The sequence below is a fragment of the Artemia sp. Qi Xiang Cuo genome, chromosome 11 (genome assembly GCF_049724085.1).
Source record: "Artemia sp. Qi Xiang Cuo chromosome 11, ASM4972408v1, whole genome shotgun sequence".
Taxonomy (NCBI): domain Eukaryota; kingdom Metazoa; phylum Arthropoda; class Branchiopoda; order Anostraca; family Artemiidae; genus Artemia; species Artemia sp. Qi Xiang Cuo.
The window spans coordinates 59,637,813-59,659,254 of NC_142804.1; the positions used below are offsets into that span (position 1 = coordinate 59,637,813).

A 21,442-nucleotide genomic window follows, 5' to 3' on the forward strand; every position below is an offset into this window, starting at 1 on the left:
TTGTTCTTCTTGTTTTTGTTGTTTATATTTATCTTATACCTAATTTCAAGTTCAGAAATAATTTCAAATGAAACCAAACAGTGACTTTGAAACTTCAAATAAGCAGTTGTATTTCTATATACAAGGGAGGCTGCCAACCCCAAGTCTCCAAGGTAAATCCGCTATAAATGAAAACACTCACCTACATAGTTTGAAAATATCAAAATGGTAAAAATATAAATAATATTAAACTTTGAACACTCGTAATTACAAAATATGATGTTAAATACTTCCTAAACAAGCTTAAATTACGACTCCGAGTTCTGAACGTGGTTCTTCCTAAGCAATTCCAGCACTCACAAATATACACATATAGTTAATATATATAGTTAAATATAGTAAATATATACATATAGTTAAATATGGTTAAACATATCAATTTCATTCATAGTGCATAATACCGCAATAAAAGTTTTTAACCTCGTGTAAATATCTAAGAAAATGTTCTAGGGATAGTTGCTAAGGAATTCTTTAGCAAAAAACTCCAGCAACAAAGCGTTGGAAAAATGCTTGTACTACCCACTACGTACCCAAAGATACCCAATAGATACTCTACATACCCAAAATGATGCAGTTTGGATTTTGGAAAAATGAGGTTGAAGCTTTACTTGAAACAAGTATTAATATATCTGCGCTCTTTAATACAGAGATTCTTGATAGAAAATGTGATCTTATGTTGCTATTCTAATGTTGCGATTCTTATGTTGCTATTTTCGAGATAAATTTTTAAGTAATGGTTCTAATAAAATACCGTCTACGCTCTTAGACTCTGAAATCGAAGACGATCATAGGCAGCGCAATAGCGCTGCCTAAGTAAAGAACGATGTTGGCACATTGTGTTATTTATATTTTGTTTGTTTTTTGGTTTGTTTTAGACCAGGGCACTTTGTATCGAATGACTTGTTGTAGAAACTTTGAAAAGGGCTCATTCGACTGCAAATCGAAAGGGCTTGTGTCCTTTTTAATAGCCGAAAGTAATTGGAAGGCAACTAACACCCCTTCCACGCCCACTATTTCCCCAAACACATCCAATCAAAATTTTGAGATAGCCATTTTGTTTAACGCAGTTGAAAGATCTGGAAATTATGTCTTTGAGGAGAACACTCCCCCCACAACCCTTAGGGCAAGGGTTATAAGTTATGCCCCGAGGGCATATGAGGTTTTTATAGAAAGCGCTGTTGTAGAAACTTCAAAAAGGGACCATTCAATTGGAAATTCAAAGGGATAGTGACCTTTCTAATAGTTGAAAGTGATTGTAAGGCAGGCCCACCGTTTCCCCAAACACATACAATCAAAATTTTGAGATATCCAGGCAAGGATTCCAAGTTATGCCCTGGGGCATATAAGGTTTTTTAGAGAAAGCGTTGCGAAAGAATCTTCAAAAAGGGCTAATTTAATTGGAAATTGAAAGAGCTAGTGCCCTTTTCAATAGTATTTTGGAGGGGAACTAACCCCCATCTCACGCCCACCATTTCCCCAGACACATCCGATCAAAATTGTTAGATATCCATTTTGTTCAACGTAGTTGAAAGTTCCAAACATTAGGTATGTGGGGATGACCCCCCCCCCCCCCCCCCAGCCTTCAGGGTAAGGGTTGCAAGTTGTTCCCTGGGGGCATATAAGGTATTTTATAGAAAAGGGTTGTCGTAGAAAATTCAAAAAGGGCTAATTCAATTCGAAATTGAAAGGGGTAGTGCCCTTTTTATTATTCGAAAGTAATTGGAGGGCCACTAACCCCCCTCTCATGCCCACCATTTCCCCAAACACATCCAATCAAAATTTTGAGATAGTCATTTTGTTCGACGTAGTTTGAAGTTCTGGAAATTTGGCCTGTGAGGATGACAAACCCACCACACCCACCACCACACCTGATTGGAAATTGAAAGGATTAGTGCCCTTTTTAATAGTAGAAAGTGATTGAAAGGCAACTAACCCCCCTTTCAACCCCACCATTTCCCCGAACACATTCAATCAAATTTTGAGATAGCCATTTTGTCCAACGTAGTTGGAAGGGATTAAAAGGGCAAGTGTTCCCTTTAATAGTCGAAAATGATTGGAGGGCAACTAACCCCCCTTTCACCCCAACCATTTCCCCGAACAAATACAATCAAAATTTTGAGATAGCCATTTTGTAAGGTCCTGAAATTATGTTTCTGAGGATGACGAACACCCCTTACAGCCCCCCGGGCAAAAGTTTTAAGTTATGCCCCTGGGGCATACAAGGTTTTTATAGAATGCGTTGTCGTAGAAACTTCAAAAAGGGCTCATTTTATTGGGAATTGAAAGACCTAGTACCCTTATTAATAGTCAAAAGCGATCGGAGGGTGAATTCCCCCCACTCCCATCATTTCCCCAAACATAGCCAGAATATAATTTGTACTTTACTGAAAAAAAATTATTTGAAACGTTTTCATTTTTATAACTTTAAAAAATCAAAAATTAATTAAGATTTAACGGAATAAATATCAGCATTAGTATATTAAACTGACATTGCACATTTTTTTCTGTAAATTCATTTGAATTTTTTTCAATAAAGCACAAATTATATTCTGGCTTTTAGAAAGCATAGGATTTTAGAACCCTACTCACATCAATTTCTGCTCATTTTGAGTTTGATTCTGTTATTTATTTTAATTTCGGTTTGTTTTGGGTTTCATTTATTTACTGATACTGATTTGTGGTAGTTGTATGCTTGGTAGATTATTTGATTCTATTTTTTTTTCATTTTTGGTTTCATGGAGGTTTTTACTTTTTTTTGAGAACTTATTTTGTGGAAAAAGTGTTTTTAATTAATTTTAATAAAAGCTGATTTATTAACGCTAGGCCGTATTCAACTTATCAAAAAAACAAAAAATACGATTTTTTCCATAAGGTTAAAGTATTCTGTTAGACTTTTCTTTTTTTTCAATCCATTTGTTTCTAAGAGAGATTTAGACTTGAATGATTTTTAGGAAACCTACTATCATAGACAACGTTTTAAGACCATATTTTAATATTGTGTTAATAACGTTAGCTTAAAGAATACAATGTTTCATCTACAAAGAAAATATTAAGATGTACAGGCTGCATTTACATTTTCAAAATTAGAAAACAAACAAAACAGACCTACTACATTTTTGCGTCTTTTCGTGATGTTTTTACTTTATAGCTCTCTTCAAATGGGGTGAGGAGGGGTCAAAGGAGAGAATAGAAGCATATTTGCTTATCCTGAAGTAAGTTACTAGTACTATTATTAGTTAAATAGTCTTTGCACACTATAGAAGAAGGGCAGAGAGGTGGATATTGGACACATTAGTAGAACTGGAATGGAGGTTTCAAGACCTATTTATCTATCATCTCTATCTCTCTACCTCTCTGCTCGTTTACATCAGGTTTTTGATGCTACGGTGATATTTAAATAGTCTTTGTACAGGATAGAAAAAAGACAGAAACTTTTAAGTTATACACTTTCTTGGGATGGGAACAGAGTTGTAACCAAGTCCTTACCTCTACGTCTGTTTCCAGAACTTTTAGATTCTTTGTCTGGGGATTTCGAAAACTCTCCATCCATAATAGGAGAAGTATTATTGGTTAAATATAAAACTAAATATCCCCATAGAACCTAACTGAAACTAAATTGATAGTTTTTGATTATTCTCTTTTTCTCAATTTTATTTAGAATTAGTTAACACTTTTTTGGTTAAATTTTGAAATAACCTTAACATTTGAACCTTGTTTTTATCATTATCAATTTTAATGTTATGTTGAAATTTCAGACAGATCTCGTATAGCAAGTCTTGACTTATTTTTGTCACTTCTATCGATTGACAACGTATCTCTTCTAAACACTGAATAAGCTTTGAAAATAGAAATCGTACTAATAAAAGGGAATGAGATCAGGGCTATACCGTGGAGTGTTAGAGAATACCCATAGTTTTTCCTGCTACTTTTAAAGAATAATTTGGAGCAATGTCAAGAGAGATTTTTCTTCTTTGTAAAAATAAATTTGAGCAGTCCAGGAAAATTTTCTAATGCGATTTTGTCTAAAGAATACAAATTTGGATCGGTTTCCTCCTAGTTCCTATAGGTTTTTACGCGTGATTTTTAGAACTTTTGTTGGAGACACACAAGTTTAACACGCAAGTTATGTCAAAAGACAATCCTGAAAAAAGCTATTGCACAAGAAGAATGAAAGCTTTGTATAATCAAGTCACTTTTTCGTAACTTAAACTGTATTTGAAAATTCACTCTACTGAGCTTGAAAACCATTAAAATATCTGTAATATAAAAATTTATTAGCATAAAATATATGTAAATTCTCTAAGTGATTGCACAAAATTAAGGGTGATGAAGAAATTCAATTTGTATTTTTGAATACGGCGTAAAAAAGATAGAATCATCGGTTTCAATCCTACAGCAAAAAAAATCAGTTTTGTCAAGTAACGTTTTTGGGGATGATTAATTAAATAAATTTTTAATTTGGTGAGTAATGTATTCCAATGAATTACGTTTTTGAAGGGAAAGTTACATAAAAATTACATAATTTAACGCATTACAGGATCATAAAAATGTTTGAAGTTTGATATTAATCGGTTATAAGGAAAATGACGGTGCAATAATTACTTTCTGAGTTAAAAAATTTAAAAGTTAACTTTGGACGACAAATTAGAAGTCATTGACTGACCCATTAGGGACTATCCTCAATTTCCTCGGCTTTTGTATAACCAGGCTAATTTCTTTTTATTTTAGTTTTTAGCTTGCGGTACATCACTTTTACATTACATAACCCGTCCACCGACGGAGAAACTCATCACTTATACGATAAAACATCGAAGAAACAAAGAAAAACAATCGAGATAAGAAAAAAAGGCGAGGGTAATTCGCAGCAAGTGCATGCAACATAAAGTTAAGCATACACCTGATCAAAGATCTCCGCCAAGCCGTCCTCAGTAAAAAAGGAAAAAAAAAACCAACTATTTGGAGTTAAATAAACAGAAGTAACAAAAATATTTTTCTTTTGCGTTTTCTCTTGTTACATTCACTGACTGAAAATTACTCCTTTTTTATCTTGTTTTTTAGTTGTTTTCTTTTCGTTTCTTCTTCATTTCATCGTATGTCATGTACAGCCAATGTGGTCTCAGAAAACCAATGTGGTCAGAGAAAAGGTTTTTTTCTATTCACCCACTTTGTTTAGAGCTATTTAAATAAACTTCATCTTCTCCGTTTCATTCCAATTTCTTCCCCAATAAAAAGAGGGCATCCTCTCATTGCCACACCTAAACCAGAAAACTTTATAGTATTTATATTCAAGATCATTAAAGGGTACTACAAATTATATTACCTAATCTAAACTATCTTACGTAAAACATATAAATTTTAGCGCAAAGATTTCTGCTTTTCATCTCCAGAATCAATAATGTGGTTAGAGCAAGCAGACCTTCACACACAAAGCTGAGCAACAAGAAAACAATACTCTTCACAAGGAAAATATAGAACTCAGTGTTTATTTAAAAAAGGAACTGCAATCTTTGGTTATCCTAACTTAATGAAAATAAATGTTTACATTTCATCAAGACCACGCCTTCTTTTGGGGTGTTTTATTGTTTTCCAATATTACATATATATCCTCAAGGTAACAAACATTAAAAGGTGATTCTAAAGTCTTAAAAAGCCACATATTCAGAACCAACGTTAAAAGTTAATTTTTTTAAATCTATATTTCGTTATCAAGCTTTTCCTTTGAAGTTTTGGTGGCAATTACTGTGGGTGAATCTTTACTTATCATTCATATCCATGGGCGGTTTGACTAAATCTCGCCGCAAAATACACTGCAACGTAATAACACTTAATTGCCCCATGCATGATAACTCGTCAGTAGCTGTCATATTTTACTTGTTACATTTTAACAGGGAAATAGAGGAAAAACTGGTGGAAGAGTTATCGCCACATCAAATACATTGAAAGAAGAAAGAAGAGTAAGAAAAAAGAAACAAAACAAAGAAAACCGTACATTATCGAATAAAAAAATACGGTCGAGAAATCACATTTCTTCTTCTTTTTTAATGAGGATAAGCGGAGGGATGAAAATCGAAAGGAAAAGAAAAAAGCTCTGAAGAGTACTAGTTGAAAGCAATGATAACCCACATAATTCACAAAGGAAGGAAAGATATAAATTATTAGGAATACAGTTTCAATGCATACCTCTTGATAAATTGGACATCCCTGATCATTTAATTTCACGCAGCGCGAGCCAGGCTGTATATTCCTTGGCAGAAAATTTGGCAGAAGGCACTTGAGAGTTCCTTAGAGTTTAATGAGTCTTAATCGAGTCCGAGTTAAGTCGGGGTAAGTTTAGTTTTTGCGCTAGGGGCACGCGCTGGTAGAAATGCTTAATGATTAATCCCAAAAGTATCACAGTAGAGAAAGTAAGAAACTTTAGTGCTGATATCGGAAAAAAATAATGCACCTGTTAAAAATATTTTAAGCCCTTGTGATATTCTATTTTTTTTTAATTTTTATGTATTATTTTTTTTTAATTTTTAAGATATTTTAATTTTTAAGCCCTTATGGTATTTATATATTTTAAGCCCTTATAACAATTGTCAAAGAAACCTTTCTGGTTTTAACCCAAGGTTAAAACCGGAATTTAACCTTGGCTAAATTAAGGTTTCCAGTTTAATTCAAGGTTATTGGGTATCCTTGAGATTTATATTCTCTTCGAAGCATACGGTTTTGCGACAAGATTAAAGCTGAAAGTTGCTTCAATAGACCAAATGACGTAACGTTGGCAAGATCATAGAGGAAGGGGGGGGGGACAAAGTTGGAACCAATTTTCTAAAGTCAAGTGAAAATGACTGTAAAAAATGAGCTATATGTACCATAAAGGCAAAGGTATATTAAAAGAATCCGATCTGTTACAGTGGATGCTCGAATTATGTAGGATTTTTTTAGTTTTGATATGATTTTTGAATACTTTATAAATACATGAATTTAGAAATACATTCGATACAATATAATTTGCAATATAACTAGTCATTTTTTTTCTCTTCGGGGTTTGTATTTCTTTCTTATTTTTTGGCTAGTGTTCTTGTAATGTGTGTATCTCTCCTCATTTCTAAAGGCCGTGACGGACTATTGTAGAGAGCTTGCTTTATTCTTTTATTGATAGCAAGAAATTATCAAATTTATTTTGTCTTGTTCTTGATATCCTTTGCAATAGTCAAAAGTACTCATAGAGCCATCTGATAATAAAATTCTGCAAATGACTCGACGGAAAAAATTGGAGATAAAATAAAAATACTATTAAAACGACCTCATAAAGTGAATAAGTAAAATAAAATGATATTTTTAGATAACCGTTCACTAATTATCCGTTGGATGGGGGGTATTCTGGATTTTATGTTCATTGTTATGGTTGAGTAAAGATTACAAGCCGAAGTTATTTTGAAATATATTTAATAAAATATGTTTTAAAATGAAATTAATTTTCAACATTCAAGTTTTTTTGTCATTCTTGGAACTGAATAATTATTTTTAAGGAGTTTTTTTTATAAGAAAAAATAAAACGAATCAATCGATGGCTTTAACATTAGAATTTAATAAATACAAATCTTAGAGATAATCTATATTATCCCTGAATGGCTTATTGACGCTATTAGCTATCATTAGCTGCCTTATATCTTTATTTACAGGTTATTGATGATAGTCATTTGGCAGCAACTTTTTTTTTTACCTTAAAAACCTGTTGAAACAGTTATTCATGTAATTGACTTTTGATAAGTTGGAAAACAGCGGAATACAAGGATTGGTTCTTAAATTAATAAGATCATGTTTATCTCATAGAAGTTCTAAATTTAAATTTGCTAATGAATCATCTTGCATTTTTCCACTGAAAATGCAGTTTTTTCACATTTTACTTTTTTGATTAGCTTTCCGCTATGTCTATAAATAAGTAAAGGAAACAGGGTTTGGTGGTCGGATCAAAAATTGTTATCTAGGTTAATAAAATAAACTAATAAATAGATGGCAATTCAAATTTCGATCGTCGCCGCTACACCTTTTGATAAGAAGTAAAGCTTTAAAAACAAGAAAATCTAGGCTAAACTGAAAATTACACAAATGGCTACCACAGTAAATGATATAGAAGAGGATAATAATGATGTTGAAATAATCTCTGGGCCACCATCTGGTATATCAGAGTCTCCTGTGATGGTACCTGCAGTCCGGAGTGACTCCAATGGCTCAGATTTGGACTTGGAAGTATCTCAGATTTTGAATGTTAACCAAGATGCTAAAACTGACAGTGATCCTGTGATTGAAGCTGCTTTAAATCTAGCAGCTGATGTAAAAAGTGATGTACCTGACATTAAAGAAGAGACTGAAAAAATAGAGAATGTTGTTAGAGATGATGATGTTGATGAGTCAAAATTAACCAAGAAGGATGAGATTAGTTCAGGTAAAGCTAAAGAAGGTCCTAAAAAAATTCATCAGTTGCATCCAAAGAAGAACCTTCACCTGGTGTTGTTTCTATACCAAAAAAGGAAGAAGAGGAATGGCTAGACAAGGAATCTGATGATGAAGAAGAGGTAGGGCCAAGATATGTCCTATAAAATTAAAGGGTATAAATGTAAAAGCAGTCCACCACCTAAGGAGGCATGTTAAGAAAAGATTTTGGTCAATATCTATGAAATCATATTATTGAGTTAGGCCTAGGACAAAAGTGAATACACCATTCAATGCCTTTTTTATGCTGATTACGAATATAACAAGCATTTCTATTGGAAATGAGTTTCAGCCTCCCCCTTGAAATGAGTTCAACCCAATTCAGGTATAGGCTATATAGGGGGGGGGGGTTGAAATTCATTTCCGATAAAAATGCTTATTATATTTGTAATCAGCATAAAAAAAGGCATCAAATGGTGTACTCACTTTATTCCTAACTCAATAATATGATTTCATAGATATTGACCAAGATTTCTAACTTCACAATATGTACAATAATCCTAGTTAATATATTTTGCAGTGAAAGAACTTTCATTTTCACTTCTTTCCTTGTTTTTCTAAGAAATTCATGAATTTCATAGAACCTAGCCTATAGACTAGACAATAATCATAGTTGTGGCACTTAGCCTGAAAGTTTGGAAAGCAATGTATACCAAAAATGCTTCCAGAACTTGCTGAAGATTTGAAAACTGTGCCACATATACAAAAAACAAATCACTACCACTTTTTAGATGAAAGACCCCATTGACAAAATATACAAAATTGAATAAACAATAAACTTGTTTTCTGTCATGTTTTTTATATTTTAAAACTTGGCGCCCAAAAGTAATGCTAAAGTTGTTGAACAGAGTATAAGGCTCAGTTCATTGTTCTAAGAACAACAGTACTAAGGACAAAGAATGACATTTCAAAGAATGGCTTATAAGCAAAACATTTCATAGAATGGCAAAAACAAACAGCTTAATTGTAAAACTGAGGATTTGATTTCCATAGAACAATGAAAACAAACACAGCTAATGCTGTTAGTATTGGCATAAAATTGAAATATTAAAAAGTAAGTTTCCTTCCCTAAAGAATTTTCCAAATAAACCAAATGATGAGGGCCATAAGTGTTATAGTTCTTTTCTGAAGATTGTTGAGAAAGGAATAGTTATACAATTTTTGTGGTATCCAGCCCATGTGGGGGTTGCAGGTAATGAAAAAGCAGACAAATATGCCAAACTGACATGAAAAAATATGACTCTTACACATCCTACAGAAACATATAAACAGATTAGAGAGATGGTTAGAAGGATTTACCAAAAATATTTTGAGGAAATAAGGAATAATAGTAGTAATATAGCTCTTACCCAGAAAAAGAAGCCTGGCTTTGATATGAAAAATTATAGTAGGCCTAGATTAAAAAGAAAATATGGTTGCTTAATGTTCTGTTTTGGTCAAACCATGTAGGTATCCTCAGTGTGATCATTGTTGTGAGATAGGAAGTATTTTGCATTAGGCTATGTTGTTGAATATAAGGAATATGAAAATTTGAGAAAAGAATTGATGAATTTGTGCAAAGAGAAAAATTTAGGAGAGTTTTCAGTAGCACTTGCATTAGGAATTTCGATTGATGATGATTTTTTTGGAGTATAGGATGACAGACCTGTTTATTAAGTTTATAGGCTACAGGAGTGTGGTAGAGAAAAAGATTTTATCTGATGTTCATAGTAATGTAATTGCTGCATTGTCAGTGTTGAAAAAAGGGATTGTATGTGGAATATGTTTGACTGATGGTTTTAGCAATGATATTTGTCCAGGGTTGCCAACTTTTTGGTCCATAAATATGTCCCCTGAGTATCCAAAATTATGTCATTTTTAGCCAAAATTTGTCCATATTTTGTCTTAAATATGTCCATCTTGAAATTTCAGAACCTCAAGGTTATTTTTCTTATCAATTGGGATATTGACCAAAAGATGCTCTGGAAACATCTTTCAAAGCAGCTCATCAACATCAGATATGTTGAAAACAAAAAAAAAACATTTAATACAAGCACAAAACTTGTAAAAACAAGTAAACACTAAAAATAATTTGTGGGAGCTTAAGATTAGTCTTCTAATTACCTTAATTTGCACTTCAGAGCAAATTAAGGTCCATACTGGATCTGTTGTGCTCGTGGTCAATGATGGCAAAAAATTTGTCACTCTGTTAGGGCCCAGTGACACGCCATAGGAGAGGTCTGCTGGAGAGATGCAATTTAAGCCCACTTGGTATCAGTGGCCACAAGATAGGTATGGCCTGTGATGACCATTCTCAGTGGTATAGAGCTGACACCACTGCACAACAGCAACTTCGGATCGAGTATGCAAGATGGTTGGGCATGACAAGTGGCATCAGCCTCCTAGCAAGACACTCATTATGATGAATTTGGCATTAGTCAGTAGTTGAGTGGGACAGACAGTCCCACTCATATTTTCATGGCTTGTCATTCCATTCCTTGTCCAGTCTGGACTTGAAGGACACAGCAGTGGGTGCAGTTGCTGTTTCAGCTTGAATGCTATTCCAATCATTGACAACATGCTTGGAGAAGAAGTGTTGCTGCGTTTGTGTTTTGACAGCTTATGTGAGTGTCCTCTTGTATGGTGCTGACTTGAATGTTTGGTAAAAAGGGGGTTATTTGGTTGTGCATTATACTTGTAGGTCAGCATCATATCACCACGGTGGCGTCTGAAGACGAGTGTTGGCAGCTGCATGTGTTCCAGTCTCTTGTTGTACAGGAGATCTTGTAGGCCAGCTATGCACTTTGTGGTACGTCTCTGAACTCCTTCGATTAGACTGGTATTAATCTTATTATTTATTGCAAATTATGTTCAGCATGAGAGTCAGCCTTATTTCTTCTTTTGCATTTCAAAATATATAATCCTGGATTCCAGCAACATTCCAGAATGCCAAATTAGTTGCTTTACATGCATTAAACAACTAGTTGTTTGCATTAGAAGACCATTCCATAATTTAGTTTTCATGTTACCAAGCAGCATAAAGTCTTTCAGCAGCTGCTGAAGAGTGTGGCAGGCTGTATAATATTAGCATAAAATCACAAAGATCCTTGTATTTTTCTCTATCCTTACATTTTCTTAGGGTAGACCAGAAAACTGATAAATTTGCTTATTCAGAACAGAAATTAAAAGTTCTAGTGACCAAAAAGAATGGAGGGCAACTAAGCCCCCTCCAATGCTCATTTTTTTCCAAAAGTCACCGGATCATAATTTTTAGATAGCCATTTTTTTTTCTGCATGTTTGAAAAATACAATAACTATATCTTTGAGGATCACCCTCACAGTCTCCAGGGGATGGTCTGCAAGTTATGAACTATGTCCAATGACATAGTTTTTCTCGTTTTTCTTTCTTTATGTGATGTCCAATGATTACATATAATATTGGTTATGGAAAAGTAGACAGAAGTTTTCAGGGCAATTTTTTTCTGATAGTTGGGGGGGGGCGTGGTTTTTCATGGGAGGATCTTTCCATGGAGGAAGGGACATTGCCATGAAGGGGGCACTGGATTTCGCAGCACTATTTAAAAAACAATAAGAAATTAAACAAAAAACAATTTTTCCAACTGAAAGTAAGGAGCAACACCAAAACTTAAAAAAAAAACAGAAATTAATATATACATGATTGGGTTTGCCCCCTAGTCATTACCTTGCTCTTTGCACTAATTTTTTTTTGTTTAGTTTCATCAGAGCTATTTATTCTAATTATTGGCATTTGTGATTAAGGGGCCATTCTTAAAAAAACTGGAAGAAAATTTGAATTTTAGCATAAAGAGCAAGGTATTAACTAGGGGGCAAACCCCCTAATATATGTAATAAAAATATGCAAATATAGAAATTTGTTATGTAAGTTAATTTGTAAGTTACATATAGTTATTACTAATAAGAAACGTTTGTAAAGAATATTAAACAACTTTTGAGAAGGCCATTTAGCCAAATAAGTAAAATTAATGTGCTAATTTTTGTCCTAATTATTCATGTAGTGTGAGCCAAAATTCAAACATGCATTAATCTAAAGACATTCACAAATTAATTAAAAAAAAAAACAAGTTTTTCTTAACTGAAAGTAAGGAGTGACATTAAAACTTAAATATTGACATTAAGTATTGACTGGGGGTTACATAAGTTAATTTGTAATTTACTTCAGATCAAAAGTATGCAAAAGCCATTTGGCCAAAAAAGTAAAATTAATATGCAAATCTTGTTTTAATTATTAATGTACGGTGAGCCAAAATCAAAGCTGCATTAATTCAAATGTTCAGAAATTAAATAAAAAAAACAAGTTTTTTTTAACTGAAAGTAAGGAGCAATATTAAAGCTTCAAATAAACAGAAATTATTCCATATATGAAAAGGGTTGTCCCCTCCTCAAATACATATATATATATATATATATATATATATATATATATATATATATATATATATATATATATATATATATATATATATATATATATATATATATATATATATATATAATTTTTTAAAGTGATTCCACTATGCTTTCCCTCCTTAATGTGCAAAAAATATAGTAAAAATTAATTATTTTCTATGCATTTTGCCATGCAATACTTTTTTCAACTAGTATAACCATAATCAAATAAATGCTGACAAAAGCAAGAAATGGGGAAACATGGGAATAATACAATTCGTCTATCTATACATCTGCATATTAGAGGCGCTGGGTAGTAAGTATACCAAAATCAATTTCAAAGTTTGATAACTACAATTTTTGCATATTATAAAAATAGGAAGTGCCCCAATTTTTGGCTTATACTTTATATATTACTTTATAGTATTAGAAACTAAGTAAATATATATAGTATTTATGTATACTATGTATATTTACTACTATATGTCTATATAGGTACTTATGCATTATGCGGTACCCACCACTATATACTGTATAAGGGAACCAGACATGGAGACCCATCGGTAAATTTTTTGCCATTCATATTATTGACATATGAATAAAGTAAAGATACCATTTGATGCCCTTTTATGCTCTTTCCAAATATAATAATCAATTTTGTTGGAAATGAATTTTAACCCCACCCCTATATATACCAGTCCAGGGTATATATTAGCACATTAGGGGGGGGGGGGTTAAATTTTATTTCTGATGTAAATGTGCAGTAAGTGCAGTAAGTTCTCTCAGCTCCTTTCCCATGATTAAAATTTTCAAATTGAAGGAATTTACCCCGGGTGCTTGACCACTTGGCCTTAGTTTTAGTTTCAGACCATCAACAATCAAAAGGTTTCATTTTGTTAACTTTTCATTGAGGTTTTTTTGTGACGTTTGGAAGCCAGAAGTAAGTTTATATGAAAAAGGTGACAGCTTGTCTTTATCTTGACTGTGGCAAGTAAAAATCATGGTTAATAATACCATTTATTGGTGAAAGACTTTTGAAGGCATTTTCAGCAAGTTTGCTTCAGAGAAGAGCAAGCAACCCCATAAAATACAATACAGAGCTTAAAAATAAGTAGATATAAGTCTTAGCACTCATTTGGTGATGAGTGACATGTTTTTATGAAACTAATTTGTTTTACATCATAAATTTGGAAAATGTGTCCACTTTATGTCCCAAATGTCTAAAATGTGTCCATTTTTTTCTCTATTATGTCCAGGCACATAGAAATATGTCATTTGGACATAAAATATGCCCAGTTGGCAACCCTGTATATGTCCATGTAAAAAAAATGCTATATAGGAAGGTTGTCTGCTCTTTTTTAGATTGAAGCTGAGGTGAATTGATACTTGATGTATTGAAAGCAGTTGCAGCTAATGGCATTGTGCTGAGAAGGAAGAAAATTAGTCATATTGAAAGAAGTCTCAACTGACATTGCTGTCAAGAGGAGACTCAAATCTCTCAGGTCAGAGAGACTTTAATAGTTGAGCTCATAACCTTAGGCTGCATCAACCATACATATTAAGGTTGATATTATAATAATAGGTATGATAAATTGGGGTGTCTAGCAAGGAAAGGCTAGAGCTTCTCTGGTGTCATAGTTGTAAATCTTCACTTGGTTTATTAGATCATAGTTCACAGTTGCTCCTCCTCACAAAGAAACACCAAAACATTCTGAAAATTACTTTATGAGATTCTAAAATGCTTACTTAGCCTAGATTAAGACCCCAATACTGAGACAGTGTCTAAGCTTAAACAGATGTCCTGATTGAAAAGTATCTTTTGTAATGGTTAAGAATAGCCTAGCAGTTCTCTAGAAGGAAACATGCAAGAACATAAAGAAATAAATTTTCATATTGTTAAGTCTATACACTTTTGACTATCTTAGAAAGGGCTTAGGTTTGTAAAATGAAACTCAGGGATGGGGCCACAGGCTTTTATGTCTCAGGAAGGTATTTTGAAGTACCTACCTCCACTCCTTCTCCCTCTAGAGGGTCCTGACCTTTGATGACCTTTAAAAATCCATGTGTTATAAAAGTAAAACCTTACAAAATAGATCTTTAGCTTAAATGAAGTACAGCAAAATTGCTTTGGCTTCACATCTTTACTTAATCCCAATTTATAAGGTTTTAAAGATACGCAAATACATTTCTTAAATTTTGAAAAAAACATTGATATGGCTTAAAATTCTTTTCAAATAACAGGAATTGCATTTTCAGAACTAAAGCCAGAGAAAAAGAAACTGATAACTGAAAATTAAGGTAAAATGTTGTTTTGTCAAAATTTCAATAAGTATAGACCTGTCATGTTGGCAAATTTCAGAACCCTCTAGAGGGAGAAAGAGTGGAAGTAGGCATTTAAAAATACCTTCAAATGACATACTTTATTCTATAGACCCATCCCTGAAAATTTTATTTTTCTAACCTAACCCTTTTCCAAGATAGCCAACAGTAGCTAAAGTAGAATTTTACCACACTTATTGATGGTTTTGCTCATGTTTCTGACAATTCATGTTCATGTTCTGACAATGTTGTTGAGTTATCTTAATAATCTCATAGGCTATAACCCTAGACTGACATAAAAAACAATGAAGTTCTTACTATATACAGTCCACTCAGATTAACCTGATGTACAATAGATCAATCCATAGAAAAAACCACAAACAAATATATTATTACGGCTATATGTATGTTATCAGGGAGGGGGAGATTGTCAGGGTAACAACTATTATGCTGAAAAGGACCATAAAACAAGAAATCTAATGATGCAATTTTCATTTTGTTTTTGTTTTGTGTATAACTTAGAGCTATATAGAGAGGGTGCTGGAGATGAATTGTCAAAACTACAAAAAAAAAAAAAAAACACAGAATAGAGCTCAGAGTATGCAATCTGAAAATAATATTTGGGACTAGCTGATAATTAAGACTAGACATGTTTGGATTAACTGACTACGGTCTTAGAAAATTTCTATTTCTCAACATTTTAATTTAGACAAAAGTTACCCCCTACAGCCTAGCCTACAAGGCCACAGCAGAAAATTTTCCAAGGGGGGTCAGAAGTGGTTGGGTGACATGGAATATATTTCAGGGATTTGTTTTTTTTCGTATGAATAAGTTTATTTTTAAATACTTTTAGAAAAGAACTCTCAAATAAAAAGAACAACTAAATTGCCTGCAAAATAAAATAAAATACAATAAATTTTAAACCGCAAAGATTCCTGACAAAAGGATCAATTCGTTTAATCAACAATATATGTAATTATTAAACATTTAATTTTAAAAGAAACTCAAACCAAAATTACACAAAGATTGCTTTCATAGATTATAACAGATATAGACTTGCATTTATACAATTTCCTATGCCTTAGAATAGTTTACACAAGGAGTAGAGATACTCAAAAATCATCCTTCCTGCATGGATACCATTTTTTGATTTTATAACAGCCATGTAAAATATACCTCTTTCTTAACAGGACAGTTCTTCCCCTTGAACTTAAATCCATTATTTATTCCTACATTAAGAAAAAAAATAGAGTAGCAAAAGAAAAACAAAATTTAAACTTACTATCCAGCTGTCAAATTGACCCTCTTACTTTTTATTGTCCTATTCAACTAAAAAAATGAACAAGTTTAAAAAGTTTTTGTCACAAGAGAATCTTATCTAATAGTTTGTGAAAAAATACTGGAAGTAAAGATTGACTTGGACCAATATTCAACAAAATAAAAACTTGATTCTTGTGACAATTACTACGCCGGCAGTATTGGCTTTTTATGCTAATTCTAAATTTGAAATTCTTACAGTTTACTGTTACCCATCCAAAAACCATCGGCGAGGGATGTTTTCTTCAAAATTTGGCAACACTGAACATAGGGCGATGGGCTATTACTTCAGGCTGGTAAATTAGTGGCATAGAAATAACGAGAAATATTTGTTTGGAATGAATCAAATTTATATTGATTAAAAGGTCATTTAGGAAGTCTAGAATGGGGTGACGTTTAAGTCAGAATAAACCTTAAGTTAGTTATTTTTTGTTTTAAGATAAGATTCGTGAAGGAATACATAAGTATTGCAACGTTAAATGACTGGACAAGATTGACAGTTGGGGGTGAACATTTTAAATTTTGATAAGTTTAAAGGGGGAGGGAGAATATCAAAAGGAAGAGGTGGGAGGTTTTTGCTCTCCAAGTACTCAATCATAAAGATATGAGACGGTGACCTAGATGAATAAAGAGATTCTAAAAAAAGTAAAATAAATTGAAAATTCAACATTAAAGCAATTTTAAAGAAATTTAATTTACTAGAGACACATTTTTTACTACTTCTACCCTCCTAACCGTGAAATTTCAATCATGTTTTGTGTCATTTGTGCTTTACTGAAAACAAAACAGGTTATACACATTATTTTACATTGATAACATTAAAAAGCTGAAAAAAATACTGTCATATGTTAAATATTCCGTTTATTTTTTCATTATTTATTTCCAGTTTTCTTGGATATTCTAGTGATTTATTTTTTGTTGAAGTTTTGAAAAAGTAAAATACATTGTTCCAAATACATACACTTTTTAATAAAGCGGATATGCCACAATAATCTTTAATTTTTTACTGTTAAGAGAGGTAGAGGGAGGCAGTAGCCAAACTCCTGTTTGTAGCAGTTTTGCTTCGTTTGAATTTTAACGTGATTACTAAATTTAATTTTCACTAATTTAGGATTTATTTATTACAGATCAGTATCTGTTAACTTTATGCTTGATGTTATTGTTTATTTCAATCTCCCTTCGCTTTGGGTTTCATTTGTTTTTCGATTGTAATTTCTGGTCGTTTTAAATGCATTTTGGGCGTGGAGGAGAGGGAGAGGGACTAGTTGCCCTCCGATCTCTTTTGGCTCTTAAAAAGTGAACAACAACTTTCCATTTCCAATCAAATGAGCCCTATCCGAAGTTTATACGAGCATCCCTTCCATTAGAACTATATATGCCCCTAGAACATTACTCATAACGCCTGCCTCCGGGCCCTGGCGGGTTCAGTTGACACAGGAATTTTTCTTATCTGACCTTTGAACTATTTTTAATGAAATGGCTATTATAAAAATTTTATCGGATGGGCTTGGGGAAAAAAGGGTTTGTGAGGGGGGCGGGCTAGTTGCCCTCGGATATCTTTTGACTCTTAAAAATTGAACTAGAACTTTCAATTTCCAATCAAATGAGCCTCCTCTGAAGTTTATACGAGCATCCCTTTCATAAGAACCATAGACTCCCCCAAGACAACACTTACAATGCCTATCCCCCGGACCCTGGGAGGAGTTTTTGTTATCTAATTTTTGAACAATTTAAAGCAAAACTGGCTATCTCAAAATTTGTAGTGGATGGGTTTTGGGAAAAAAGAGCATGGGGGGGGGGGATAGTTGCCCCTAACTCTCTTGATTCCTAAAAATTGAAGTAGAACATTCAATTTCCAATCAAATGATCCATCTATGAAGTTTATACGAGCATCCCTTTCATAAGAACCCTGCATGTCCTTAGGGAATAACTTAGAACGCCTTCCCCTGGGCCCTGGGGGGTTGTATTGACATCGGAGGTTTTCTTATCCGACCTCTAAACTACTTTTAACAAAATGTTAATCTCAAAATTTTCAACAGATGGGTTTGGAAAAAGAAGGCGTCGGGTGGGGGAGGCTAGATACCCTTGGATCTCTTTTGACTATTAAAAATTGAGCTCGAACTTTCAATTTCCTATCAAATGAGCCCTCTCTGATGTTTATAGGAGCATCCCTTTCATACGAGCCTTATATGCCCCTGGGCATAACTTATAACACCGACCCCGGGCCCTGGGGGATTGTGACGACACCTGACTTTTTGTTATCTGACTTTTAAGCAATTTTAACTTAATGGCTATCTCAAAATTTTATTGGATACATTTGGAGAAAAGGGACGCGGGGGGGGGGGGGGCTAGTTGCCCTCCAATCTCTTTTGACTCTAGAAAACTGAACTAGAACTTTCAATTTCCAATCAAATGAGCCATCTCTGAAGTTTTTACGAGCATCTCTTCAATAAGAACCATATATTCCCCCAGGGCATAACTTACAACACCTACCCTCGGGCCCGGGGGGGCTGTGTCGACCCGGAGTTTTCGTTACATGGTCTTTGAACTATTTGAAAAAAAGCTATCTCGAAGTTCTTATCGAATGCGTTTGATGAAAAAATAGCGTGGAGGGGGGGGGGGACTAGGTGCCCTCTAATCTCTTTTGACTCTTAAAAATTGAACTAGAACATTCAATTTCCAGTCGAATGAGCCCTCTTTGAAGTTAATACGAGTATCCGTTCCATAAGACCCATATATGCCCCCAGGGCACAACTTACAACCCCTGCCCCGGGCCCTGGGGGTTGTGTCAACACCGGAATTTTTGTTATATGATCTTTGAACTATTTTTAACACAATATCTATCTTAAAATTTTTATTGGATGCATTTGGGAAAAAAGGGTTTGGGGCGGGGGGGGTGGTTACCCTCTGATATCTTTTAACGCTTAAAAAGTGAACTAGAACTTTCAATTTACAATCAAATGAGCCCTCTCTAAGTTTATGCGAGCATTCCTTCCATAAGAACCATATATGCTCTCAGGGCATAACTTATAACCCTTCCTCCTGAAGACTGTGGGGGGAGTGTCCTGCTCAAACATGTAATTTCTAAAACTTTCAACTATATTGAACAAAATGGCTATATCAAAATTTTGATTGGATGTGTTTGGGAGAATGGTGGGCGTGGAAGGGGTGCCAGTTGCTTTAGAATCACTTTCGACTATTAAAAAAGGAAATGACGATTTAAATTTTCAATCGAATAAGCCCTTACTGAAGTCTCTACGACAACGTTGTCTATACAAAACCTTATATGCCCCCAGGGTATAACTTACAACCCTCGCCCTGAGGGCTGTGGGGGGGGGGTGTTGTCATCCTCAAAGACCCAATTTCTAGAACTTGAAACTATTTTGAATAAAATGACTATCTCAAAATTTTGATTGGATATGCTTGGGGAAAAGGTGGGCGTGAGAGGGGGGTTAGTTAACATCCATTCACTTTCGACCATCAGAAGGGGCAGTATCTCTTTCAATTTCCAATCGAAGGAACTCTTTTTAAGTTTCTACGACAACGCCTTCTATAAAAAAAAACCTTATATGCCCTGAGGACATTACTTACAACCCTTATCCTGAGGGCTTTGGGGTCCTCCTCAAAAACATTATTTCTATCTGGAAATCAACTATGCTGAACAAAATGGTAATCTAAAACTTTGGTTGGATGTGTTTCGGGATATAGTGGGCATGGAAGAGGTGTTAGTTGCCTTCCAATCACTTTCGACTATTCAAAAGGGCACAAGCCACTCCATTTTCCAATTAATGGGCCCTTTTCGAAGTTTCTACGACAATTTCTTCGATACGAATTTTCTTACTCTAAAGGAAAAAAAAATGATAAATAATACATTGTGCCAACATCGTTCTTATATGCCCCCCGGGCACAACTTAAAACCCTTGCCCTGACGGTTGTGGGGAGTTTCCTCCTCAAAAACATATTTTCTATCTGGAAGTAATGCCAGGAAATCTGGCCCCACCTTCATGGAAATATCCTCTAGAAATTTACCCGGGACAATTGCCCTTAACAACTCTACGCATAAAATTGAGACGGAAAAGAGAAAGCAAGACATATAAAAATAATTTTGTATAGGAATTCTGAAAAAATTCCCCAGTGCATGATTTCCCCTGACAAATTCACTCCCTTGAAACTTCCCTCCTCAAGGAACATTCCCCATGGAAAACCTCCAATCGGAAAATCCGCCCCCAACACGAAAATGTATCCATACTTCCCAATATTAAATACTATCCGTAAACAATGGGCAAATTTTATAACTTTAATATCTTTACCCTGGGGCTGTGAGGGGATAATGTTATATCCAAAGTCATAGTTATTGGGTCTTTCAGCTATGAGGGACAAAATGGCGATCTCAAAATTTTTATCAGACGATTTTGAGAAAAAAGGGGCGGAGAAGGGGGCTTAGTTGTGCTCAAAAATTTTGGTCACTTAAAAACGATACTAGAACTTCTCATTTCCGTTTAAATGAGGCCTCTCACGATGTTCTAAGACCAATGAGTCGATACGATCACCCCTGAAAAAAAAAAACAACAAATAAACACGCATCCGTGGTCTTTCTTCTCGCAAAAAAAATAAAAAAATCCATATTTTTGCAGATAGGAGCTTGAAACCTCTGCAGTAGGGTTTTCTGATACTCTGAATCTGACGGTGTAATTTTCATTGATTCTTTAGCCATTTAGAAAATATAGTAATTTATCCATTAAAGCCTTTGCGCTTTTTTGAAAATCAGGCTCCTAGCCTTTAATGGATATGACTTAACTTAATCAATTTGAAATCAACATAATAGTTTTTGTTACTCTTGAGGCAGGTCCTTACTCACAGTTCGTTCCCACGACTGTTT

General features: G+C 33.9%; 1 pseudogene across 1 annotated transcript in view; it reads left to right on the forward strand.

The window, feature by feature from the left end:
• Positions 1 to 8,111: 8,111 nt before the first annotated feature.
• Positions 8,112 to 21,442, forward strand: part of LOC148947190 (uncharacterized) — a 32,448-nt pseudogene continuing 19,117 nt past the window's right edge. Inside the window, exon 1 of the transcript XR_016142467.1 lies at positions 8,112 to 8,603. The product of XR_016142467.1 is annotated as an uncharacterized LOC148947190 (transcript). The remainder of the gene's footprint in view (positions 8,604 to 21,442) is intronic.